Source organism: Falco cherrug, chromosome 10 (assembly GCF_023634085.1).
Source record: "Falco cherrug isolate bFalChe1 chromosome 10, bFalChe1.pri, whole genome shotgun sequence".
NCBI classification, from domain to species: domain Eukaryota; kingdom Metazoa; phylum Chordata; class Aves; order Falconiformes; family Falconidae; genus Falco; species Falco cherrug.
In genome coordinates, this window is record NC_073706.1 from 4,513,366 (window position 1) to 4,541,278 (window position 27,913).

The 27,913-nt window shown below is 40.9% G+C and overlaps 1 long non-coding RNA gene across 1 annotated transcript in view; it reads left to right on the forward strand.

The window, feature by feature from the left end:
* LOC129737009 (uncharacterized) overlaps positions 1–27,913 on the forward strand; it is a 208,567-nt gene that overhangs the window by 124,065 nt on the left and 56,589 nt on the right. Inside the window, exon 3 of the long non-coding RNA XR_008734310.1 lies at positions 25,477–25,580. This is a non-coding gene — a long non-coding RNA (uncharacterized LOC129737009). The remainder of the gene's footprint in view (positions 1–25,476; positions 25,581–27,913) is intronic.

The window sequence follows — 27,913 nt, forward strand, 5'->3', positions numbered from 1 at the left end:
TAAAATTTTTGATTTTTTTTCAAAACTTGAAACTTTTTAATCTTTCAGGTTTTGTTACCCTTTTCTTTTACCTTTTCTCTCTCTGTTGTTCTACACAAAGGAATTATATCTTGCTGCTGGTTTTTATTCTTGATAGGTTTTTATTACCATTTTTTTTACTTCATTTTATCGGTTTTGAAAATAAAGATCTTTAGAAAAGGTCATGTGGCAAAAATGAAACTTAAAGAAACTTAAAGAAAGAAATAGTGTCTGCAGTGTTTTAAACAGGGAAGGTTGTTTTCCCCTTTCCTCCTACCAGCTCTTTGTCTCTATGAAATGTCTCCTTTTGCATATTTTTTTTTTTTCACAAAAGGTTAATGAGAATTTCCACAGGCCAGTTATGAGTGCAAGAAGTTAACTTGTAGTAACCCTGCAGCTCTGCCTCCACTCCTGGCTGGAATCTGGCAGTGTCAAATGTGAACGAGGCATGGAGGTTTCGTTGCTGTTTTTCAAACCTGAAAAGCATTGAATAATCTTCTGAGGGATGAGTGGATCTGGTACTGAATATTTAGACCTCAATTTTGGGTATTTCTTGTCACATTAGTCCTCTGGCTTTGCAGAAAGCCTATTCTTAATGTGCAAATCCCAAGGGATTTCAGTGGCAGTGCAGATGGACCAGTTGAACGTTGTCCTGGGTTTTTAACAGTAAACCACAAAGCCAGTAGTTGCAATCCTCCTTCTGATAAACAACAAACTGTGTGATTTGCCCAAGCTCTGTCCTCGAGACATAAGTTGGGGCATAGTCTGAAGGATTTCCTCTCCTTGTGACTCTATCCCAGCAAGACTTGACTGTGAGATGCGATACAATTTGAGCATTTTATTTGCTAGTGCTTGTTACACAAGTTCCAGACAGGCAATATGTTACTTGACTAATACCACAGACAGTATAACCACAGTCTTTCAAAACGTATTTGATGTCCCTAACAGAGTCCTGTAAGTTCTTTACTGTATGCCCAGGCTATATACAGAAGTTTTAATTTAGAAAGGCTACTAGTTGCAGTTGTGTCAATATTAATTTTAAAAGTGTTTGGGCGGAGATGGGAGAGATGAGAGAGCAATTTTGGACCAGATTTCTGGGAATTAGTATGTCAATCTATAAAGTCAAATCTTATACAAAATGGAAAAAGATTTTTTTTTGTTCAATGTTAGCTCACACAGACATACTCCCCAACTATTTTTTTACTGCCCTCATTGCTGTCAAATCTGAACACTTTCTGATAACTGACATGACTTACATCTGTCACACACATTTCATTTTCTATTTCCCCAGTGGAGCAATATGTTTTATTTAGTTTTAAATGTATACACTGGTGGTGCCTGTATTATAAAAAGTTAGGCTGAATTAGTCTGCTTATGGTGTGGAAGGCAGTAAGGCTACAATGGTCCATAGCCGTTGCATTTTCTCCCTGGCTGCTGGGAAAGCTGAGTCCAGCACGAAACAAGATACATCCTCTGACTTGACAGAAGAACAGTCACCCAGAACTGTCCCTATTTTTTAGGTAATCCCTGTCCTTATTTTCTAGGTAATCTGGGTTCAGATGGCTGTTTAAAAGGTGAATATCCTGAAATGCTTTCAGAATCCACTTCTAACTAAGGCTGCTGCTTTTTTTTTTTTTTTTTTTTTTAATGCTTTCCTTTTTGATTAGAGCTAAGATTTTCATAGGGAGTGAAAGGAGTCACATGTCCAGTTTCGATGTTACGTAGGCATACATCAATGTGCAACTGCCTTGACATTACTCTGACCATTCCTACCTATCCGTTAATTATTGCTAAAGAAATGTGTCAATTAAAGCACTTAAAGCACTTCCAAAATGTGCTAACTTGTTCCGGTGCAACTAAGCCCAGTGGGCTAATGAAATATTGCAAACTTAGAATTTGCAGAGGATCAGGTAGGCGTATGTCCATGCCTTGTCCCTGCTTGTGTCTTCAGTTGGGAAACATTCATATGCAGTCCCAGATGAGCCTGGAACTTGGGATTCATTTCCATGAGGTGTCTCATTTTTTATAAAACCTTTTATAGCTCTGGATTTAACATTGAACTGTGCTTTTGGATTTCTAAAATATGCTAATGAATCTGATAGTAATGAATGTCTAGTCCATGTGCTCTGTAATTTAAATACCTGTTTGGAACTGTATCGAAACACAGAGCCATATTTCTGACCTTGGGGCTACGTTTTGTGCTGAGGTTCTTTTCCCAAAGTCATGCTCAGCCATGATCTGTTAGGTACGACCTGTGCCTAGACATGAATGTTCACAGAATAAGCGACTCAGAACATGTGTCAGTGGCTTGCTTAGACACCTGAATTACTCTGAGAGGTGTTTGTCCTTCTATATTTTTCACGAGCAACATTCTGGCTGCGTCCTCCCTATCCCTTGAATGGCAATAGAGACTGGTGGTGAAGCCTCGTGTTTGGTTTGGTCCCAGTACTTCCAGGGCATTTTCAGAGCACTGAATTTAACCAAACAAGAGACAGATATGAGGGCAAAGAGGTGGTGTTCAACTGAGCCTACCAAAGTTTAAGATTTAATTGGAAGGATATTGTTGGATTGTTGCAACATATTGCTTTTCCATATTTCCATATGTGATCCTAGCTTGGGGTCATTTGAGAGCGGTCCAAGTGATGACTTCAGCAACTATCTTAAATAAATTAGGATCAGGCAGTGACGGAAGAATTCTAGTTGTGGTTGGTCTGTCTTTTGGAAACTAGAGCATATTAGCAGAAACCAACAACAAATTTAGTATCATGATTCTATTGGGAAAGGAGAAAAACTTCCACATTGCAGAATCTCCTACCTCAAAGTCAAGGATGTGAAATATCTCAGTTGGCCACCACATCATGAAGGACAATTTATCGCATCTGTTTAAAAACCATTCTGTGTTCTCTGTGGGCTCTGTCCTTCACTAGCAGAGTTTTGGACTCAATGATCTAATAGAACTTTTTCCATCTCTAACTTTTGTGGCTTGCCGTATGTAGAGATAAACATCTTTCTTTCCGATCAGCATTGACGGACACAGACTTTCAGGCATGGAAACATTATTGTGTGTGGGATAGGGGGAGGGGAGGTAAGGCCATTTGCTGAGTGTTATTGTCTCCAGGGCATAGGATTATTGGAAAATGATAAATAGCTGGGCAGGCAAAGGAAATATGAAAACCCTGTAGTGGAACAGAGCTGCCCAAGATTTTTCTGTTCATATTGCAATGACCAAAAGAAATTTACATTGGAAAAACCCTCTTGCCTTCAGGGCTGAATGTTATAAACCTTCAAAGTGATTCTTGAGAAGAAAAGGGGTTGGGAATGAAAGGGGTGGGAGGGATTGCCATGCTGTTTCTACGGAGCAGGGGTCACTGCAGAATAACATTCATCATCTTGTTGGTGCTGTTCTGAGAATGGGAACAAGGTGGGAGAGATAAAAGCAAAGTTGAACTGCAATCTGGCATTTGCTGCTTGTTCTCCCATCCCATGGGAGCTCCGAATGGACTAAGTCCAAACTTTTTTCTTCTGGATTTCATTCAAGGATTGTTCAGCTGGCCTGTGGACTGGGTGCCTTTACTCTAATAATTTGTTTTTCCTTCAACTTGCTTGGACTGCAGCATGCCATTCAAATGTATTAGTCACAGGCATATGTGTAATGCACAAATCTTCTGCCAGTGTAAGCCGGCATGGATCTATAAGAGTTTATAGTACTTGAAGATTGGGTCTAAGAACTAAAATACTGGCCATAATTTTTGCCTCAAGAAAGTAAGGATCGAGATCAGACCATCAGTGATGTGATTGTTTCCATTTGGGGTTGTATCTCATTCTGTAAATGTCACCAGATTCGTTCTTGTTATTTCAGTTCCTCCCCTGACTTTGTTCCCCAGCGCAAAACCAAACTCCCTGAAAAACAGCAAAATCCCTAGGACTTGGTAGTCTGAAAAGTTAGTAAGGGTAAACTGAAACAGTCTCTCTTGAAATTGGGGAAGTGGACAAACTGGCCGTGGCAGATGATTCTGTGTTCCTTGTACATGTCATGGGCAAAAAGTGTAAGTGGTGGGCCCTTTGTATGCAAAACGAACACCAAAGGAACTTGAAAAACACGGTGTTTTTCAATAACATTTGATTTAAAATAAGTATTAAGTTATTTGATTGGCAGGCTTACTTGGCAATTGAAGAATAGGACGCTGCATCTTTGATTCAGTTACTGGACAAAGTAATTCAAACTGGGAACCTAATTTTCAGAGTAACTGAGCATCTTTTCATTGCATGTTATGTTTCCAAATGGGGAATGAAAAGGCATCACACCTCGTCATCTCCTCTACATTCACTGTATTTAAAGCTGCCATGAATTGCATTGTGTTTCACATAGGAGGTGATGGAAACTGCATCAGGCCCAGCGGCATAGATTCAGCTGCTGTATTTAAGTATGCGGTGTTGGGTTGTTAATGTATATTTAGACACACATGTTGATTCAATGTTCCTGTGGCTGGCAAGTCATCACTGCCTTGCACCACTCACCAGCTTTTTGTTCCTGGCAAAACTCTTATTTAAATTATTTTATTTGGTAGATCTGCCAAGGAGAAATGAACACTCTTTTGTTATATCTTGTAATCCCTGTTTAGCTGTTTGATGTTGCTTTCTACCTGAGTGATGCTTTGGTATTACAGGCTGAATGACAGTTGTAACGAGGTTGAGTTTTTCACAAGAAGAATTCAGCACTTCACTTCTAGGCTTGTTTGCTAGTTCCCATTGGAATGGTGGAGAGATGGGAGCATCACTTGAGAGGCTGGGGCTCCGTGACTTACCGGGTTGTGCTGGGTGATCTCAAGAGCGGGTTTGAACTTCAGCGCACTCCTAAGGCCCTACATGTTGCATTCCCATTTTCTTTCTGGAGATTCAGCCTGGCTTCAGACTGTCTTTTAAATCACATTCAGCATCAGTGCCGTCTTACAAAATACCTGACCGCATTATCCACCCAGTGCTGGTTTTGTAGCAACACCCCAAAGGCTGAAGAGAGATAAATTTTGCTGCACCAGGCATGTACCTTCGCAGTGGTCCCAAGGTTGGGGGTTTGTGTGCATCTGAGTGTGCTGAAAGCACAGGCCAGGTTTGGCTGTTGAAAGAGCTGTACAGGTTGTCCCAGAACTGCACATGGGGGTAAAAGCGTGTCAAAGCATGTAGCTGGGTAGTGAATGGGGTGCAGAGCCTGGCCCTGAGGCATTCGACCCACTGCATCAACAAAACCTTGTTCCAGAAGATGCTGAAGTATTTTATAAGCTGTGGATAAGGCAATGATGTCTCTAAAATAATTATTAAAGACAACTCAAAATGGGAATGAAATGAAAGACTGATAGCTGTTGCTGCATGTACTTGATGGCCAGGCTATTGTTCTTAAAGCACAAGGGCATGCCGCATGACTTTTTGAAGCTGACTTTTAATTTTCAACATATGGTTTGCACTTGACTGGGGAAATGCTTTGCTCCAAGTAGTATCTCTGCTGGGCGCTCACCAGAGCCACGGGAATTAGTGTTACCGGATCAGGCTGTTGGTTCCTTCAGCGCAGTGTCTCATTCCAGCCAGTGGCCAGAACCAGATGCTCCTTCAGCAGGAAGTTTATGTATCCTTGGAAAGGACAGTTATCAGATAACTTGGTGTTAAGGGACGCTTCTTTCTTTCCAATGCAAACCAGCTTATGCCTTGCAGCTTTACAGCCTAATGCTGGGATTTGGGGATAATACAAAGCAGTTTTTCTAGGATCTGTAGGGAATCTGGTTTAAACTTGCTCAGATAGAGCCCTAAAGGAGATTGGGGACCTGTGGATTTTGGACTGTGGCACAGAGGACTCTTCCCTTGGGACTGTTTTCTTTCTTCAGTATTTCTCAACCAATGTTTTCCATTTGACAACTGATCTTTGCACTGGCCTCATATTCAAACAAATAAACAAACAAAACCCACAGTTTCTTCTTTCCCTATAATTTCTGACCTGAGATGACACAAGCTTTGTCTGGGTCAGGTTACACTGCATACTGCTGCACAGAATGCCATAGTTTTTCCCGAAGACGCTGTTCCACCGCCAGCAGGCTAAGCTCATTGAATCATGCTTGCTGCGGGCTCTGACAACTGGCATGCTGCGGGGTCCATCGCCCCGGCCACCCGCCCGGCAGCGCAGCAGCAGGGGAGACCTCCGCACCACCAAGCCTGGGGATGCACTACCTGCATCCAGCCTCTGCTGGAGGCTTAGGACGTGGTTTTGGTTTTGTTTTTTTGCCTAGTGCATCCTGCTTATTCTTTTGTGATAATCCTCCCAGTAATTTCATACCTCCAGACAGTGTGCTTGAACTTGAAAAGTTTGTTTCTGATGTCCTGCTAGTGAAAATCACAAAGGTTTGGTGAAAACAGTCGGGCATGTAGAAACAATGGAGGCTGGACCGGTCAGGTCAGCCTAACTGTTGCCAACTCATCTGCTTCTGATGTTGCATAAACACATGTCTCGCTTCACAAACGACTAGAATAATTTAAAGTGTTTTGCTTACCTTCATTTTTCCCCCTTGTCCGTGATCCTTTAATATGTTTACCCCCAGCTGAACTGTCTCTCTGAATCCTGGTTGTCCCAGGACATGGAGGCATGCAAGCATTTTCGTATCGGGTTAAAAATTCACTGACCACAAAAACGTGAAAACTTTACCTCCTGGTTTTCCCTTCTTTGTTAGACTATGCAGAAACTTTATCAGTGTTTCAGTTAATAATAGATTGTTTTGCTTTTCTCAATATTTAAGGCCTTGTATGACCCTACTAATAATTTACAAGGATTTTTGTATGTCTGTGTTTTAATTCCACTGGCTTCTGTGTCAGCTGATGAGCTTTGATTGGTTAGGTTTACCTAATATATAACCAAACAGAGACAGTAACTGAATGTGGTTTACTCAGATATGTAGTTTCTTTCTAGGCATATGATTCATCGTCTGTGAGAGCAACTGCAGCTGGACAGCAGAAACTTTGCAGGAATGGAGATGAAGCGATCTCTCTTTTCTTGTAGTCTCCCTGATACCTCTCCCTGTCTTCCAGCATTTTCAAAGGTCTCCAGATAATTAATAATAAGAAGCTTGACAGGATCACAAAGGAAAAACTGTAAAAACTCTAGGACCATGAGAAAAAAAAAGAAAAAAAATTTTGACCGTAAGTTGGCTGAAGAGTATTTCCTCAAGACACCTCACAGCCTATATGTAAACTTGTATATGAGCATACATTTAATTATTATAAGTGGTGGCCAGCCTTTGAATAGTTCTAATGTAAAATATGCAGCATCAACTGATGAAGTACATATGTGCATTTAACTCTGTGCCTAAAAATGTAGGTGAAAATACTCACCTTTTGCAACTTCTAATTTTCGAAGAGAAATCCAAGTGCTGACTGTCAGTTTGCTTTTGTTTAGGTGTCCCCAGCCTCAGGAAGCCTGATTTTGGGTACTGAACTTTTTTTTTTTCTTTTTCTTTTTTTTTTATTTTTTTTATTTTTTGCCATGTGACTAGATAATCCAGCAGCAGTTTTGAATTAAAATTCAAGTTCTCAGATTGAGTGATGGTACAACATTGTATGTGGAAAAAGAACCCTACTTTAGGAGTTAGAGTAACATTATTTTAAACAAATTGTGTGTGGGTGTGCACACACAAAAACACAGACATACAGACACGCATTGTGGAAAAAAACATTATGAGGCCTCCAGCATTTTTTTTTAAACTGGAAATGAGACGTGACTTAAACAGTAAGGCTAATTAACTATAGGAGCAGTTTACCAAGGGAAGTGATAAATCCATCATCACTTGGATTCTAACTTGAGATTGAGTCTTTTTAGGAAAAGGCTGTAGGTCGGCCTCAAGGTGCTGCACAAATCTTATTTACTTATGCAGAAGGGAAGCACAACCTTCCTCCATTGGAGGAGGGACTCTGTAACCTATTTTATGAGGGTGTTTGCAGTAGATGTTCACAGTGCTCCTTTGGTCTTGCAACTTATTTTTTCCCCCCAACCCCAATTTTAAAGAGCTTTCTTAGTTAGCAAAATGGCAAAAAAGAAAGAAATACTCTGTCTGTGAGGACTGATTTATGTGTATGTACTGTGCTAGGCACCTACAGGTTTGCCCCTTTAGACTCATCGCTCCATTCAGTTTTGCGTACTGATGTTAGCACTGACCAATTCTTGATGTTTCAAAGGAAAGTGAAAGTGTGCTGTAGTAGGAATTACTTCAGGGTGATTACCCATAACAGTAAATGTCGAAGGAGAGGCTCCCTCCAGTGATAACTTCATGTATAGTGAAATCCAGTCAGCTTTAGCTTCTATAGATATACATCTTATTGCCACAGAATTAGCTAGAGTTTCTGGCAGTCCAGCTGCAGTATTTAACTCTAAGTTTGTATAGACATTGATGCAAGAGCTTGGCTACACATGGTGTGAAGACAGTTTTTCCTAGTGTTTTATTTCCTTACAGTCACTTTTGATCTGAGCCATGGTGTGCCATTTCTGACACCATCTTATAAGCTTTAGCCAATATTCTGTGTAGTTTTCTCTCTCCCAGTTGAAGTAAACATAGACTTTGATGTTTCCTGTCAAATTTTGACCATTCTTGCAAAAATCCATTGCTGCTTCTGACTTTCCATATCAGGCTGCAAAACCAGATACCTCTTAAGTGTACTTGGTACCATTGCAGTGATGGTGAGGGACCATCTTAAAGAGATGTTTGAGATGCCTTAGGCAAGGTTGGGAGCTGAAATCAATTCTGTGTTCATGATTTTGGCAAAAATACTTCAGCCTGGTGGCATCTGAGTCCCTCCCTCTGTGAACCTGAACTTGTTGATCGTTGGAGAGATGGCCCCTGGGCCTGTTTGTGCTGAGGACAGCCGGGCTGTGGCCCTGACCTGGCCTCAAGGGGATGGAAAGGTGCTTCGCTTCCCTCCCCAACCACCTTTTCTGACCCTACCCTACCACAGGTTCAGGCTTTTATTTGATGGTTTCAAAGAATCAGTCAGGGATGTGGGACAGTCATATACAAGACAGGATTATATAGTCTGCTTTCTGTATTTCTGTAGTGCTCCCACCCTTGAGAAAGATCTAAAGATGGTCTTTGTCATCTTGCTGAAGATTCTCCCTTCTCCCCCTCATTGTTTTGGTAAGAATAGAGCTTAGCTTTGTTTCTTACACCCCTTTTAAGGTAAAATAATGTTAATAAGTAATTGTGCTAAGTAAAGCTTTCTGGAATGTTTTTGCTGACAAATGCAATTGTATCACAACTGAATCATTTTTGAGAAATCTGTTTCTGCAAGTCTCTGATCTTGTGAGATGGTGATTTTACAGTGTAGCATTCATGTTGTCTCTAGAAATGCAAGACACAAGAGATGCTGCAGTCAAGCCCAGCCTGAAAGATGAACAACTCTTACTTTTTTTCAGTGAGAGACATACATATATAAGGAAGAAGTTTCCTCACCTGGGAAGTGGCAGCCAGCATTTACTCTGTCTCCACTCTTTACAACAACTAATTATAGTCACATATGTCTGGTTTGTGAAGAAAGCGTGCATTTGTTTCAGAGCAAAGTTCTGTGTTTGCAAAGATAATTTTAGAACTGGATTTTTTAGCCCTTGAAAATGTGCAATATTCAGATTTTGCGTGTATCATCACCTGTAAGTTCACTTGCATATTGACTGACCATTTGTGAGTAATTTAACAGTATTGTCTAAGAAGAGATGACCTCTGAGAAGGGAATAACGATGCCTCGGATAATGGAAGTGAATGCACGTTTTAGAACTTTAACAAGGCTAACAATGTACACATCCTGACTGTATCTTCCCAGTAGTCTGGATGGGTGCTTGAAAAAGTACAAGAGATAATAATAAATAGAATCTTCCTATAGAGAAAAAAGCCAAGAGTGTATTTGAAAGATCAGACATTCTCTATTTGAAAATTGATATCACTTTCAAAGATGGACAGCTCCTTTCCTTGAGCCTGGCTGGATCCCAAGTGCATTCTCAGGTGTCCTGAGAACTGTCATTTGAGGTAGAGCTCAAAAAAAAAGATTTTGTTTTCCCTGTTCTGTTTCTGTTGGGAGGCACTGAACAGGCATATTTCATTAAAACATTCAGTTTTTTCAAAATAACAAAACAAAATTTCTCACATTTTATGAGGAAATGTCTTTCTAGCTCTCCCCGTGTGTGTAGCACCTGCTCTGCCTTCAGTACTATGAGCTAACTTTGTCCAGTTCGTTGTTCCGGGATGAAATGAGTTCTCTACAAATATTTTTCTTCTAACTGGTTCTCTTCAGGAGATCTGTACTGTAGGAGTAAAGAGCTTCCTTCAGCATGAAAGAGTAGTCATATGGCTTATCCTTCTGACCTGAGACCTTCAGAAAAGTTGCATGGTGAAGCACCTTGGTCTTTGGTTGTTCAAATTAATGCTTTAAAGTAATCTGATTTTCAGAGAGCAGGAGCCTGTGATTTCTGAGACTAGAGTTCCTTTAAGATGCCTCAAGTCAGGCCCCCCATATTACTTAGTCTTGAAAATGAGACCGTTATTTGTTTGACAGTGACATGTCTCTATATCGTGTTTTACTTAAGGGAAAAGCGTTTACTATGTGAGGAAGCTAGAGGAAGTTTTCAGTTTTGGAGGGGACAAGCATGTGGAATAATTCTGCTGGCTTCAGTGTTTCATGTTTATATTGAGGAACTTAGTCTTTTTTGCTCTTTTATTTTGCTGCATTTTCAGCTTTGCAAGTATACGATCAGGGAACACTAGTTTTTTGGCTTCCATGGAGGATGAATTAATAAAAACTTGTGTGTGGGAACGTGTTGCCCCTCTTAAAAGGCCATGGGACAAATGTTAGTGCCTTCAAGTCAACCTCTTTCCTGGGTTCAGCATCCCCTCTGGTACCTTGACACTTCTGCTCGGTTCAAGTCGGTTCCCATGCCTGGACGGCTCCTCCATTCAGGCTGAGCGCATGCCTGAAGCCCGATCGGTTACTGCAAGTCTATAATTAAGGTCTTGTATACGTTCAAATGGCTCATAGGCAACAGGGACAAGAGATGTCATCAGTCATAATTTCCATAACCTAAAGATATTTATTTTTTTGGTTATACCATAAATTCTTTTTATTATTTTGTGACTTGGCAGAAATATCCTTTTAAAAGTAGGCCACCATGTCCTGTCCTACATCCATTATAAGTGGGCTGCTAGGAAAGCCCCAGACTGTCAAGGCCTCTATTTTTGGTTTCCTTTTTGCAGTATGAGGACAAAGTTTCCTTCAGATACAGCTCTAGCCAGGGAACTCATCTGATGGACTACAGCATATAATTTTCCTTATAAAGAGAGGAAAAAAAGATCAACTGTAATCTATAGTGTCTCTTCGCTATATGCATCTCTGAAGGTCCATGTAATAGAGCAGGCGCCAGGAGCAACCGCTCTGCAGTTAAGGTTGCAAAACATCTTCCATTATGACATTGCTTCCTGTGTTTAGGGCTTTTGGAAAATATTACCTATGAGGCTGAAATTTTTGTTTCTTGTTGACTGTCAAAAATGGTAGTATCTTTAAAATATTGAGCTGAGCGGTCGATCCAGCAATTTCTTTTGCATTATGTGAGTAAAAAACCCTCTGGAAGCCCAAGCTATAGAATTAAAAAAACACACAATCCAGCACTTTCCAAGTGGCAAGAAAATACATTTCTAGCAACTACAAAGTATTTCAAACCTGGACTCTGAAATTCTGCACAACTCTTCACATTGAGCACTGCAACTTTTGCATGTGAAAAAATGGCTGGCTAAGTTTTCCTAATTTCTTTAAGGAATAAATATGTTGATGATACTTGAGATGGGATCTGTATTGAAGTTATGCCCCATTTATGCTGTTAATGATATATCATTGTGCCGTCTGTGCTGTTTAGGGGATTACTTCTTCCAAGTTGTTGCTGGAAGATATTTCAAAAGGAGTCACTAATCACAGACCTGCACTTCCCTTATTAACTCTGCTACAGCTTGCATTATTTTCTAAGTACGAAGCTTTACTCTTGGAAGGGAAAAAGTGCTTCTTTTGTGAAGGTAACATATCATGGAAATAGAAGCAGATGTGCTTTTGCATTGTCTATCCGGTTTTGCAAGATGCTGTCTCCAAGCTCACAATTGCTTCAGCAATGTGTGAATTTTATGGCCTGCAACAGTGTAAAAGGTGTAAGAGTAGGCACAGAAGTCTTTCAGAGCTGCTTCTGCTCCAGAAGGACTCAAGAAACATTAAAAGTTCTTTAGTGGTGCAAATTCTGAATCTGCTAGTAGTGAACAGGAATACACAGATGAATGACAATATTAAACTGTGTATTTTCTAAGTGCAAATGCCCAGACCCTGGATTGCTACTGTAGACTTTCATGGATGTTACACTTGTGCATCAGTACATGCAAATTAGATGAACCACTGCAAAATTCGGGGAGTCAAGCATGTTTCTGTATGTTTCTGGAGCAAGCGGCATTGGTGTACTCCATGTCAGATGTAACTACTTTGCATGCAATTTCTTTCTGCAGTTAGAAGGGAAGAAGGGTAGCTAACTAGATATTATCTAATATAATATATATTATTTTGATACATGTTAGTATAATTCTGGAAGCCCTGGCATAGTGTAACATTAATGCAGGCATGGCAGGCACGACATTCCCTAGGAGACCAGCGCTTTTTAGAGGAGCAGCTGGAGGCCAGAGCTTTCCGGCATATAAAATTCGCCCTGGAAGTTCAGAGAGAACCATACCTGGATGTCAGGGACCCTCAACTTTTCTTACTTTTGGGGACCCCAGGAGACTGTCCATCCCTAACTTTGAATTCAGGTTTGTTGCCTTTCTGCTGTAACCGAGTGCAATTTAATCATTTAACAAGCCTAAAATAACAACATCTCATGCTCTGGCAAAAGGGTTAAGTTTGCGAGTGAGATTTTGGAAATGCGGGTTTGTAAAAGTTTGTGAAGAGCAGACAAAAATACCTGGTGTTAGCTGTGATCCCTGTTGGTGTTTTGGGAATCTCTGGGCCATTCTCTGAGCTGACCTTCAACAGAGGGACAGTTTAAGAGCCTGCCTCAGACAAGCAGACACTGAGCACAGTGCAATCTCCTCTCATGCTAATTAGACTCATGGCTCCAGTCTTCAGAACAGGTGGTGGCTTTCCTTTCCCCCCCTCTTTTCCTAATTATTGTTTATGGTACCTAGGGCTAAGCAGAACTGCTAACACACCTGTAGGTTGCATAAATGGAAATGCAGCCCCGGGCTCGGTGTGCCTAGAGCTGTGATGCACGCTGACTTCACACCCTGATTCCTTGCATGAGGCTCTCTCTGCTTTCTGGAAGATTGCTGAATGGCTGTCCTTGCCTGCTTCCCAGGCAGCATGGCATATGTTGAGGCTTTCTCATGGCTTTGTTACAATTCAAATGTTTTTATACCAGCAAAAGTTATAATTATATAGCATCTTTGATAATGTCTGAAATTGAGGTAATAGCTGGGTTTCCGTAAAGACCACACACGATGCAGTAATCTGAAAGGCTGATCTGGCTCTTGAATGACATTGGTTTCCTCACTTTGTCAATCTAGCAAATGAAGAACCGAACGTAGCAGTGTCTACTGCAATGCTAGAGTGAACAGTTCCCTCCTGAACACAAGAAATGAGTCTTTCCTAGTTCCAAATATTTTTTACCAATTTGATTCTCGTTAGTGTCCCGATTAGTACATGATGAAGCAGAAAAGCTCATTATGTTATTGATTTATTAATTTTTTTTTAGTGTTTCTTGAGTAGTTCTACAACTGTAGGTGATCACTGGCATCTTGTGCTGCCATTGTTGGTTTTGTTTGCACACTTAATGTATTTATCCAGTTAACAACAGGACACTTGAAATCGTATGTTAGACTTAGATTCTGCTATAAAATTTGAATGCTATGTCTAATTGCCTGCATTTTTCTGAATCCACCAAGAAAACTATTGATGGGCATGATTTTTTAATGTGCTTCTCAGTCACTTAAAATGTTGGCCCCAACCCAAGAAAAGCACAGGAATGCTTCTGAAAAAGTGAAATGTTCAGCTGAAATCACATGTCTAAGTTTTGGGTCCTCAGTCATAACACTAACATTGTAGTAACGGAGGCGTAATTAAGTATCTTAACAGTTTGCTACTCCATCCTTACTCTGGCACCTATTGTTGCCTAGTGTTTAATGGCTCTCTTGCATTTGCACTGAACTGTCCATGTTTTTAGGTTTGTATTAATACCAACCGTAAGGAAGGCAGACAGGGAATACAGAAAGAATCAGCAGTTTGGACAGCAAAGAACAGAACTGATTTTGGGTAAACCCACCTGAATGCCTTTGGAGAGAAGCAGTCTGAACCTTGCAGTTGCTGATTAGTAGGAGTAACCTGGAAAAAAAAGTACAGAAAGTTAATAGTGATAAAGAAAAAAAAAGACCTGTGTTCTGAAAAGAAATGGTGCTTTTTAATGTGTATCCTCAAAGGCAGCAGTGGGTGTGACGTTACAACTGCTATGAGCAGAGCGGGAATGGAAGTGGCTGCTCATCTGTTGGTTTATTTTAAAGCAACTGGCTTCCTCTTAGGTCTTTGCATGGGGTGCGGAGAAGTAAATGGCTTCCAGCTCGTCTGGGTAATCAAGCTCGTGTAATACCTTGGGATGTCATATATCCATTATAGTCTTGTAACTCACACAAGTCACACTTGCCCACACTAGATGGCTAGTCTACAAGGTGTGTAAATTTGCTTACAATTACTTGCTAAAATAGTAAATTCTTTTGTTTCCATTTGAGAAAAAGAAAGCTCTTAGGAGCAGGGCTTAGTCCCTAACAGCAATCTGCCAAGCAGTCACTGCACACTGTCACATAATTCAAGCAGTGGTGACCTCAGCGTGCCACGTAATAAAGATTATCTTTTTCTACTATAATAAATAAACGGTTTGGAGGCTAATTGGAATTACACTGCATTCATTCTGAGCGAGGATGTGTGTTTGAAAAATGAAACCTAACTGGTGTACAAGTGAAGAGCGTGCAAGGGGGAGCAGAGAGGGGGATCCCGTCCCTTTTCCCCACGCAGGTTTCTCCTCCCTGTGCCTCCCTGCTTTATCAGGATGCAGGGAGGAGCTGGCCATGAGACTGGGCTCCCTCTGCACGTCAGGGACATTCCGTGGTGAGCCGGAATGCCTCTGGGGTTACTCAGCAGGGGCTGTCCCAGGCAGGACAGCGGCACTTTTCTGCTGGAGAACAGGCAGCGAGGAGGGAGAGAGGTGTCCTGAGTAGCTGAAAGGAGATCATTGACAAGTGGTCGACCAGCAATTCACTCAAAATGATCTGCCTCTTAAACATTCGGCAAACAGCAGGGCAGGGATTTGTACGGGTTCTGGCACTGCTGGTGGCTACATAAATTAATACAGGTTATAAGCGGGGCCAGCTTGTTTGCAGAGAAGCAGGAGCCAACCCACAGAAGAGCTGTTTTTGAATTTTGGACACTGAACAAAGTTTTAAACTCCAGTAGGGCCCATATTTTTTCTTTTCCCAGCCCTCCTCTAAACACCTTCCTTTATTTATTTATTTTTTCTTTTCATTTGCTTCTGTCTCCCTTTACATTCTTAGATCTTTAATAGCTCAAACATGACTGGGCTTTGGTCCAGACTCCTGGCATGCGATGCCAGCCCTCGCTGGCCCTGATGTGACTGCAGCAGGCCAGGGCTGTTCTTCAGAGCAGCCAACAGCGGGGAGAATCCAGCCTTTTTCCAAATCAGAGGGTGATGTATCCCGATACAGGAGCTGCACATAAGAGGCCAATTTGGGTTAAAAAAATGATGATTAAACAATAGTGCTTTTTTCACTAAGAAGAAGTCTGAAAACTTATTCTGTATGAATAAGTATGTTAATAAAACAGGTTTTAGTAAAAAATAATAACAAGCAGAGAAATTGAGTTGTGACTGACACTGATTTCTAAGCCTGTTTCCTGAAAATAGCATAATCAAAAATCTTTGCATTTCAATAGTGTTTTGACTGAAGATGTGCTGTCTGTGGTAGGCAGTGTGACAGTCCTAGAGAGTTTACAGTCCAATCTGTAAGATAAAAAAAAAGAAAAAAATGAGGTTTTGTAGAGGGAGATGCAGGGATGAGGAGAGAAAAGCTATTGCCATTATGCTGCTTAAAAAACTGATGGACGCATTAACTAACTGGTGTGGTGTCATCTGGGAGGTCTGTAGCAAACTGAGAATAGAAAACAAACATTCCATTTCCCAGTGAAGTCCTTCAGTCATGAAACCATCCTCCTTTTCTGTCCTGTTCCTTACATGTTCCTCACTAGTGCAGTTCCAAGCGTCTCACTGTAGTGCCTTGAGAGATATGACTAATGTGTCATGGGTTTATTAATCTTATCCTTTGTTTGGAAGGGCCTTTTGTCTGGCTGCATTCTTTACTGTTCAGAAAGCCTGCTTGGAGGCTTTTAGTTTCTTTGCTTGTTTTTAAATGTTTGTGCCACTCTATGCTTGTATTTGAGAAGGAAGGTGGAATGGTGCTCTGAATGTAGAACTGAAGGCAGTAGGGGTTGTGGTGGTCCCTAATTACTGCTGGTGTTTGTTATTTATTGCAGCCTTCATTTCAAATATTTAGAGTTTTTGGAGTCTAAGCATTGAGCAGAGGAGGGCAGAGATGTAGATTGATTAGATCTTCCACTGAAATCACTGAAGATACAGGGGATGTGTTTGACATGCTTGCGCTAGTCTGTGTTACTGATGAGGTATCCTGCAAAATTCTGCTGTGGATTTGAGGAAAGAGACTTTATTACTATGAAATTCCTGCCAGTCTCAGTATTGCAGCTCAGGTTTGGAAACTCTCACTTTCTAACCTACTACAATGCGGATTTAACAAATCACTAGTACTTGAGGTTCAAAGAAATTATCTGCTTTTTTTTTTTTCCTTTATTTTTTTCCCTCAGCACTAATCTTGCCTGAACTTTGCATAATACAGTTTTGCACTCGTAACTTTGCTTCCATGTATGTCTCTGCAGTCTGTTTTCAGAAATAACAGTAACAAGGCTTGTGACTGAGGGGTGGGTGTATAGGGTAAGACAAGGAGTTGCATGTCTCAGTGAGGAAATTGCAGATGTAAACCCGCATCCACAAAAATGTTGGCTACATGAAAATAAGCTTTAATGGTTTAGTGGGTATAGATCACCTTCAAGCTGGAGTGCAGTTGTCTGGTAGAGAAGGAACACTGCAGTGGCCCCCTCCTCTATTTTTAATTCACCCTCATTAATGATGGTATAAGTTCATCTTTTGCTTTAGTTTCCTCAAGTGATCCCTGGGGTTTCTTTCTGTTTACTTGCTACAAGTTTATTAAACAAACAGCTCAAGTACCCGTGTGAATCAGATCTGAAGTCTCTCTTAAAGGACGTCACTTTATGTCATGCTAAGCATTAAGCATGAGCTCAACTCCTGTTGATTTCAGGATGCCATTCGTGGCAGTAAATGGGATCTGGACACTTAAATACAGAGATGAGATAGCCAGACCTGTTGTCACTGTGGCTACAAAGTGTTGTAGGATGGCTATGAAACTGAAAGCCAATCCGTAGCCTGTGAGTGTCTGGGATGCTATTTTTTCAGAGGCACTGGAGCACTGCCCTTGGGTGACTCCTTGCTGAGGTTCCTGCAGTCTGATAACAGGGCAGGTACCGCTCTGAGCGTTACCAGTGCGCTCATCTCTACCTTGTCCTATATGGGCACTATGGCTGTCATGACCACCCTGAACGTCATGTAACGATTAGTTATGAATGTTTTTGCCCTAACCATAGTGCCTTCTGGCATCACCAGCCCAGTGACTTACTACTTCACATGTCTTCCTTTGCATTCGCTTTCTCCTCTTCCTATCTTCTCTCCTCCCCAGTAGCTGTGCAGGAAGATTTGAGGGTTCAGAGGAAAGGCGTTATGTGTGTGTTAACCATTGAAATGCAGCAGGGAGCCTGGCATGAGTTAATGTCAGGAGGGGAGCCAGCTGGCCTGTTTAAAATACTGGTTTTGATGCAACAGGGAGATTATATTCTATTCAACACACTTGCACTGCACAGTGAAACTTCATAAAGCTTGTGAAGGCAGTATGAATTCGCGGAGTGAGTGCTGGGTGGGGAGTAAGGAACTCCTCAGTTATAATCTCACTCCTGTCAAAGAAATTTACTAGAGGGCCTTGAAGAAGAAAATTATCTTCTGTGTCACTCTCCTCATGAACAAAGTAAAGATATTGTATTTTCTTTATCTCGAGTTTGTAGCTAATTAAATTTTATGTAATATTTGCTCTGTGTTCTAAAGATGTATTTCATAAACCCAAAATTCTTTTTTTTAAAATTTATTTAAAAGATCCCACCCCGTAGTTATGAAAAATGGCATGGAATTGTGTTATTAAGAAATGGATAAGTATAATAAGAATAATTATTTGATAATAGCATGTGAAATATATCGGCAATTAAATATTTTTTAAAACATCGGTACATTCAAATCAGAAGTTCCCAAGTCACTTTTCATAAATAACTCCTTCTGCAGACATTCAGCATAGGGAGCTGATTTGAAACAGATCTATGGTGGAGCTGCAGTCCATCCGTGGAGACTTTTAAGTCCATATGGTGAGACTGCCTAAGGAGTCAAATACTTTGTGGAAGGATCATGCAATTAATCAAAAAAAAAAAAAAAAAAAGTAGTAGTGTTTTAAGTTAATTCAAATCTATTTAGTATTTATTTAGGTGAAAAAAGAGTGTGTCCAGTTCAAAGAACAGGAAAAAAATCTTCATGATTTTCTGTTTACTCATTTTTTGATGGCTGTCACAATCCATGTATTTTTAACTATTTTGTTCAATAAAATCTGTTACTTCTTAGTGACAGAGAAAATCGCATGACTTAAAAATAACAACGTGCTGTATCTTTAATATGGCTTTCTTTTATCAGATATACAGCACCCAATAAAGACATACTGAGCAATTCAGTTTTCATTATTCTTACTAAATGGAGAGAAGTTAATTTATTTTTCCTGTAAGTCTTTTAGAAATTATTATTCTGGGTGGCTGGACATAAATCTGTAATTCTGTAGATATTCTGTAGATATCCTGGTGTTAGTATGCTTTGAATTTATTAAATAGTATCTATTATCCAGTCTATATCTGAGGCTTATTCTAATTGTAAAGGTGTTGTTTGTTGGCATAATTGGTTAAGAAGATTTTAAAAAATAGGATCTGGATGTCACATCAACACACTTATGCTAGCAGAAGTGCCCCTGCAGATGCAATTAGAGAGTCAAAGTCCTTTTTGACAGAATTTGGGGGAAGGGAGAAGAAATGGCAAATATGAACCATCCTGGCTTAACTCTTTGGTGCAAGCTGCTCTGCTGGCTGCTATGAAGACAGGTCTGTGCTCTTACGGGAATGACAGCATAGGGCATTGCGGGAGGACCTCTGAAAGATGTAGTCTAATTAGTAAAAAGCAAACAAAAATCCACTAAGAAATCTCTACCCCAGAAGGAAGTTGGGTTGCAGTGTGATGGGAGTAAAGGTTTGGGAATTGTCTCTCTGCTGGGCTGTGGAGGGTGCCTGTGGTATGACCCAGTGGGCTGGCAGAGGTTGCTCATTGATTTGCCACCATGTAATGTTTAAATGGTTCCAATAAATAGCCATAAAAGTGTTTTGGCTTGCTTTTTCACAGGTTTTCCATTAGAAACGGTTTGTTTAGCTTTCAAACTTTTTCTTTTTTAATGTTTCTTTACATTGGAAAAATGTATTTTATGTTTGTAAAACACCAGGCATACTGACCTTTTCCCAAACTCCCTCTTCTTTAAATGAAAAACGGATTTGAGAATGATGGTGATGATTGCTTTTTTTTCCTGTTACTATAGTATTTAGAAATCCCACTGAAAGAATAATATCTGGTATTAAGAAACTGAGATACAGAGATATAAGGCCACTACCTAGCTCTTGTCTCATGACCTTGCTTAATTAAATTGCTCAATTTGTCCAAGGCTGAGTTCCCTGCCTTTAGTGAAGGCATGCTTTTTTTCCTTTCCTTTAAGATTATCAGGTAGAAAGTGTCTTGTTATGTTTATATAGATCTGTTGAAGCCTTTAGCTGCCATTGTGATATGAATATAAAGAGCTGGTGCCGTAAGTACCATAGGGTGGCTGAGATTAGATTTTGGATCACTGCCTGTGATCCTGCTAATGCAAAGTATGCATTAGTGCTATCCATGCAAGTGAACAGGCAGGGTTAACACACCAGAAAGACAGACTTTCTACTGATACAGCTTTGTACACTTTCTATAACACGGCACCCTCCACTGTAGCCAATTCACCTTCTGTACGACATCTTATACAATCAGGACTTAGGCAGAACAATTAAATGGGATTTCTTAAGTGGCAGCGAAGGAATGTTAATTGATGTGTGAAATATAATTATCCTCCTGGGCTCCTTGGCTTTCTTTTGTTCGTGACTGGTTTTGATTAAACAGCTCTACTTTCTGGGCCTATTGTATCCATTCACCTACTCTTTTCGTCCTAGAAACAGGCGATGTCTAAAAAAGGCTGTCTACTTGTGCATCCCAAATATTTCCCAAGGCACGAGAAAAAGGGGAGGGGAAGTGCAGGCAAAAATCAGTCATCCTGCTTGGTATGTGGGTCCTTTGCTGAATGCTGTTTTTGGGTTGGAGCCCTGCATCTGGACTCCAGCTCATGCCAGCTGAAAAGGAAACTTCTATTTTGTTTGCTTAAAAGGCAAGAAGTCAACGTTTAAAAAGGCAACCTGAGGGGATTTTTTCAGGGACTTGACCTGATTGATCGGGAAAATAAGTTAAATGAGGTGTGGCCAAGGACTTCTTAAAGCAATCAAGCAAATACTTTCTTACCAAGATGGGCAGGAAGCAAGAGGGTGGGATACTGTATGTTCTGCTGAGCACTGCCTCTAAATCTTTTTCCTTATTTTTGTCCTGGTGGGCTATCATAATGCCCTCCATATGGGTGATTATAGCCATCAGGATATGCAATAAGTTGGATATTTGTAGAGAATGTTTCTTCTGTGTGAACGAACGGCATTGTGAGAGTGGGAAGAAACCAGAACTAAACCTCTCTGATGGTTTTCTTCATCCTGGGTCTTTTGATTATTGTGTTTTTTTAAACAAACTTGACATGGTATTAGGGTGACAGTGAAATATGTTTCCTTTTTCTTTCCCAACATCAACAAAATTGGATTTATATTAGAATCAGGGTAGACATTTTAAAGATCTATACTATTTCTGCATTCCTCAAGTGGCAAGTTCTGATTGAGATACATATATACACACATACTTAAGCTAAAAGTTTACTGTGGCACTGGTGGTTAGCAGTTTGGAGTTCTAGATACCATGTCATATATGTCCAACAAACATACAGCTCCAGCAAGTCTTAATTCTGACCAAGGGAAGGTCCTGGCATTCTCAGATAAAATGAGACGTGCAGGAGGTTACACGCTAAAACCTCCTAGGATCAGCTGAAACTCAGGTGTCCCGCAGTTGACTGACGTTCCCTGCACAGCTGAGACCTCTGCCTGTCTATGCCTGTCTTGTGTTTAGGAAGGCAGACAGGTAGTTTGGGGTATATTTGGTTACTTTTGTCCTGCAATCACACTAAGCGTTGCTGCAAAATCATGTGACACCCAAGACGGGTGTTCCCTTTCCAGCAACAAGACCATGATTGCATGTCCAGAGGTACCCCAGGCTTCCAGCAAATAGTTACTGTCCATGTGGGCCAACCTGGCTCCATGAAACTTTACAGTGTCTTCTGGTTTTGAAGTGCTCCTATTTTTTTGGACTGCAGAGCATCCATTAGCAACAAGTGCCAGTTTAAATACACATAGAATGAAAAGTTCCTTTCTTTTGTAGCTTGAAGCCCTCTGTTTCATTGGGTAATCCCTAGCTCTTGCTTCATTAGAACCAGTGAGTAAGCATTTCTTAACAGCTGTCCTCATACGGTTGATGGTCTTGTAGCTGTTACTGAACTCTGGTTTTGCAGACCTCTCTTGTAGTCCTTCTTTAGTCATCCCTCTTTTCTAGAAGTCTGTTTAGTCTGTCTGCTCCTTCCTGTACACCTCTGGTCAACCCTGTTGCTTTTTCTGTTGTAGTTCTGCTGTTACATTTCTCTGAGGCAACTGGAACTGCATGTGATGTAGATGATCTTGGAGTAAGTGGTGGTAAAATGAAGTTCCTTTTTTGGCTTTCTCAATTGATAAATTTGTTTCCTCTTCATCTATAGGTGGACTTTGGTGAGATTTTGACAGTAACACCGCGAGTTGTCTGAGATGTGGTGGTTAATACCAAGCTGATCATCTTGCAGGTCTAGTTCAGGTTGTGTTTTCTTACTGAGTGTGTTTTTCTCAGTGCAGATATCTTCCCTAATGTAGGCAACATTTTCATGATATTGGTCAGAATTCAGCAGCTATCAGACAGATTAGAGTCCCATAATGAAGTGCTTTGAAAACCAAAGGTTGAAGCTACATCTTTAGTTTCCAGAAAGAGCTTGAATCCATATTTAGTACATTAAAAATGTACAGACTGCTGGTTTACTCTAACATCCCATCTCATTTCTTTTTTCCATTAAAAAGATTTTATTTTTTGCCCCAATGAGACATGAAAACATGTTTTGAAAGGTTATGAATGTCTGGCAAACTATCTGGGTTTGGATTTTTGCCCACCTATATTCCTGCATGGCCTAGTCGCCTGTGCAGAACTTGCTCTTGGTCTTTTACAGCATGAAAATAATACAGTGGTGGCCTAAACTGTGGCTGTTAGTTAAAGATAATAAAAAATGAAAATGAATCAACTTAAAATACTGAAAGGTCAAGAGGCAGCTGGAGCATATTGAAGGAAAGATAGGATAAAAGCGGGTTCCAGGAGGGGCTGAGAATGCCAGAGGGCAGCAGCAGCTCGGTGTGTTACACTCCAGCCCGTGGGTTTAAGGTATGCTTGTACATATTTCTGCTTTTCCAAAGAACGCTGCCATGTGGCCCGTCCATCCAAAAATGCCAAGGATTTGTTAGGAAATTGCAGATGCTCTGCTTCTCTGCAAAGCAGAGGCTAACAAATTAAGAAAGAAGTCACAGAACTGCATTTTAGTGACAGGTGAGATAAATGACACCTTTCCCAGAGCCTGGAATACAGAATACAGAACCAGATACTTGGGGTGTGCATAAATCACTTGCAGGAGTTGGGGGGGTGGGGGGGTGTTTGACTCCTTTCCTGGCACAATCCTCCAAGGAAGAAACAAATGGAGAAATCCTCACTTGGGGAGCTGCTTGGTGGAGACAGTCACTAGATCCCTTGATACTGCAGCTCTTGTTCTATCTCATTTAGCACCACAACCCTCCATAAACCAAAGGGAGTACAACATGCCTAATGTAGCGTGAGGAGCAAGGTGGGGTGTGCCCGACAGCAGAGATTTACTGCTACCTGATGGGCCTCGGTGAGCATCCTCCTCCCCCCGAGAACCATCACTGCCTCCTCTCCCTCTCGCACAAACATTCACATGCACACACATACACACACACACACAAGCTCTTGAGAATGCACTTTGAGTCTTTTGTTTCCCCTCATTAAAAGTGCCAAGATGCATGTCAAATGCCTGGAGCAGTCTCCTGCTTTATAGTTTTATTATAGTACTATTATGACTTATCTAATTTATTTTTTCCTCTTTGTGTGTGTATCTTACTACTTACACTGCAAATGTTTATGTCAAGCGGAGATAATCTCTTTGTGTGTGTTTCTGTCTAGATACTTATCTTTATTTTTGGAGGGGCTCTTAAAGGGGCATGAATATTTGCCTTTCCCCTCTTTTTCAGGTATGTAAAAGAATTATTAAAAGGGCAGAATCAGTCCCCATTCTGAATATCGTGCTGTTATCTTAAAGATTACAGTTCTGTAGGTTCGCAGCAGCATTTCTGTTTGCTCCCAAATTTACATAGCTGTATGCTGTAGGTATAAATTAGTTTAATATATATTGAGGCATGTATAATGTCAGGGAAGTTGATACCATTCTTTAGAAAGGAATACTTATTGACTTACACCTTTAAGGTAGTAGAGATGATAAATTTTTGAATCATGTCTATTATTTTTTTTTCTTAGATAATTGGACTAGAATTAAAAATCCTCTGCATCAGTGTGTATATAGACCAGATTGCAGTTTGTGGAGTACTGAATCACCTTCAAGTGGTTTAGGAAACTCTTCTGTATAACATTAGCAAGCATCCACCGGACATGAACTCAGCCAGTTTGAATGCCATATTCACATCACCTACATGCCAGGCTTAAACACCAAATGTGAACACAGACATGGGAGCAGACAGGCTGATTATTTTGCTCGAAGCCTGCTTCATCCTTCCCTGTTTGAGAACGAGCCATTCTGAAACCTCAGCCTGCCTCAGAAACCTCACCTGCATGTCCCTCCCATGACAACTAGTGCTGCCTTCCCTCTGTCTGCTCAGTCACATCTGATCGCTGTCAGTGTGAGCCACCTCCTTGGCACCTTTGCCAAGCAGCATCCCCTTAGCTTTCTTCATTTTTATTTTTCCAATCAGTCTCTGCACATACAGAGATTTCTTATGTCCCATAAGAAACTTTGTCTGGTAACTCTTCTTTCACCGTGCTAACTTTTTGTATTTCGCTCTGAAATCTTGGGCTATTGCTTGCAGGAAAATTGCTCTGCATAGCAAGCTGTAATGCATTGTACTGTATTTCCTCCCGTACAGCAAAGCCAAATTGGTCTAGTAGCTTGCATTTCCTTTCAAGCGGCTCTAGCTGCTTTGGCACTAATTGTCAGTGCCAGACTGAAAACTATAGCAAGGAAATCTAGGCTGAACGTGGCTGTGGGGCCAGGACCTTGGTTTTGTGACTCATCCATTTGGAGAAACACCCACCTAAAAAGACTAATTCTGAGATGGCCCCATGTAAATGACACGAGAGAGACTCTCAGCCAAAATACAAATCCTGTTTCCACTTGTTGTAGGAACAGGGGAAGTGGCTCTGCCCCCAAACAGACTGTGAAACTGGGGCAGGACGTTGCAGTATCCTTTTTCCTCTACGTTTTGCCTTTGCTCCTACGCTTGCCCTTCCTTTAGGACCCTTCTAACCTTTCAAATGGGAAAGGCAAGTGGCTTCCTGTCCTGCATGTTTATGGAGTGAACTGGTGCAGGCTGGGTTTGAGGGAGGCTATAGATTTCCTGGCGCTCGTTCAGCCCTCACGTCCTGGCCTTCTGTGCAAACAGTTCTCCTGGCCCCACCTCTCCGAGCCTTTGCTGTGGCTGTGCCTTACCAGAGGTGTTCTGGAAGCCTGTTACAACCCACCAAATGGTGTCCATTTACTGTATGATGAGCTCATGAGTTTTCTTCAAAACTTAGAGAACCAGTTTTGTCTCTTAGCTTTTTAACAGGTGATGTCTCAGATGCTGAAACACAAAGCAAGCTATACCTGACCAAGGGTATTTGCTGTCACAAAGAATAAACTGGGACCCTCTTACCATCTCAGCCACCAGTGGTAAGTTTATGGCCTGATTTTGCTTGCTCCAGATAAGTCCGACTACTTTGCAGTGGAAACGCAGAGACTGAGACATGCCTTGCTAACACTGTTATTAACCTGACAATCTGTTGGTTCATTATGGGATTGAAATCTTGTGGGAACAACTCTGTGTTTCACAGCAGAACTGACACACAATCCGATGCAGCTGATTTGCCGTGGACAGTCTTCAAATGTTGAAATCTCAGACTTTCTAAGTACAGGGCTGCTATGCATGGGTACACTTCCTGCTAATCTTGAGGCATAAACACTCAGTGGCTCCAGACGCTTGAAGAAATAAACACACTGACTTGGTATTAATATTTCATCACAACACACTAAAGTTAAACCTCACTGATCCAGAGTGACCTGCAACCACTCAAGAAAATGTTTCTTTCTTTTTTTTTTTTTTTTTTTTTTTAAATAATTCAACTTTTTATGGGGGGAAAATAAAAGGAAATGGTCTCCTGTATGGCAGGCTTAACATGGATAAGCAGAGCCATTTCAGCTGGAGCAAAACTGCTCATGTGCAGAGATGTTGCTTTGGAAAGGTTTGTAAGTTCAAGGAGGACAATTTAACAGCTTTGTTGTCTCTGCTACATAAGGTGAACCAGACACACAGTGCCATGAAGTAACAGAGTACACAATCATTGCACGCTTAAACCAGCAGCTCCTGTAAATATTACCTGATAGTCACTGCTGGAATGCAACATAGCCTTGAAAAGACACAGGCTTCACATCGCTGCCATCAGGAAACCCTGCAATCTAATCCATGGCAGACAACCTTAGTGCTGAAATCTCCTGTGAGCAAAAGGGGGTTAGAAACACAAGAACGTTTTTTGCAACTGATGCCTAAGAAGTTTCCAAGCAGCATTATTTGAACTGGATGTTAATGATCTGATCTTAAACACACTGCATGCGGTAGGTGCTTTTCTGTTGAACGCTAATGATGATCAAATCAGAACTTAACACAAGGCCAATAGGAAATATCTTGTGAGTTCTTTCTGTAGAAGAGGTTGGCTTGCAGCCCACACGGGTGCTGCGTGCTGGGAGTACAGTGGGCTGGGTCCATAGGCAGCCAGGCAGGGTTAGGAGGTCAGTAGCTGATCTTAGACACTCACTTCAGCGTTTCTAGGCAGTTGTTAACACAGTCTCTAAAGCTTGGAACTAAAAATTGTCATCTTTTCCATGAATTAAGCTGTCCGTATTTGACCAGAAACTGCTCAAGGGGAGTCAGTGTTTTACCCTATATGCCATCTGGCTAGCAATGCCTTCATCCCCAATTTTATTATTTATTTGGTACGATAAAGAGGTTGAATTAATGTAATAGTGGATTCTCCCCTCTGTGGCACCCACCCACCCACCTCCTAATGTTGTTGAGTGTGTTTAAATCAAGTCTTAAAGAAATATTTAATTTTCCTTGCTTTGCAATTTATGTTCTCTTATTTCACTTGATTTTAATGCATGCTAAGCGCTCTGGGATATGCACATGAAGGATGTTATCTATCTATCTATCTGGGAAAGAACAAGACGAACGGTTTCTTTTAAGCTGAGTTCGAGGCAGTCAAGCCCAATGTCCACACGAGGCAGTGGAGAGCATCAGGAAAAATTGCGAAGGGAAACGCTAACAACACTTAGTAGCTATAGCTGCTCCAGCATTTTCTCAGATTTACAAGGACCCCCGTAAAATATATTAGGGGAAAATGTAAAAACTCAAGTGCAATTTAAACAGTAGCATTCTGATAAACTCAGGATCAGCTGGTTTTGATCGCAGTGCAGTTTGGTGCAGGAGCACCACTTGTGCATTATGAGTGAGGACTGGAGGAAGCTTAAAGCAGCTGTGCTTCTATATTTGCTCACTCTCTGTATTCAAACCTTGGCTTGATAGCTCAAAGGAAATGAGATGTGTTTTGCATAACCCAGTTGCAATCAGTGGAAGCACCTACTAATCTGCTGGTACTGCTTCTGACCTTTTCAGGATCTGATTCCTTAATGGAAAATTAAAACATTTGTAAAAGAGGAATGGACTTGTTTATTTTGGGGGGTTTTGTGAAAATTCAAAAGGCATTAGTGAAAAGACAGATTTATACAAAAAATTGTATGATAGCATTATTCTCCTGGCTGGAAGAACCTGAGATTATTTATAGAAGTTTCTTTTTGCAAACTGATTTCTGAAATTATTTTGTAGACTTCTTCACTTCCACTATTTTTGGGAATGCTTATCACAGTGCATATCCTGATGATGGCATTAAAAATAAAAGGCATTCCTTTATATCAATAGTGATAGATTTGTTAAAATATGGTTCTCCTCTAAG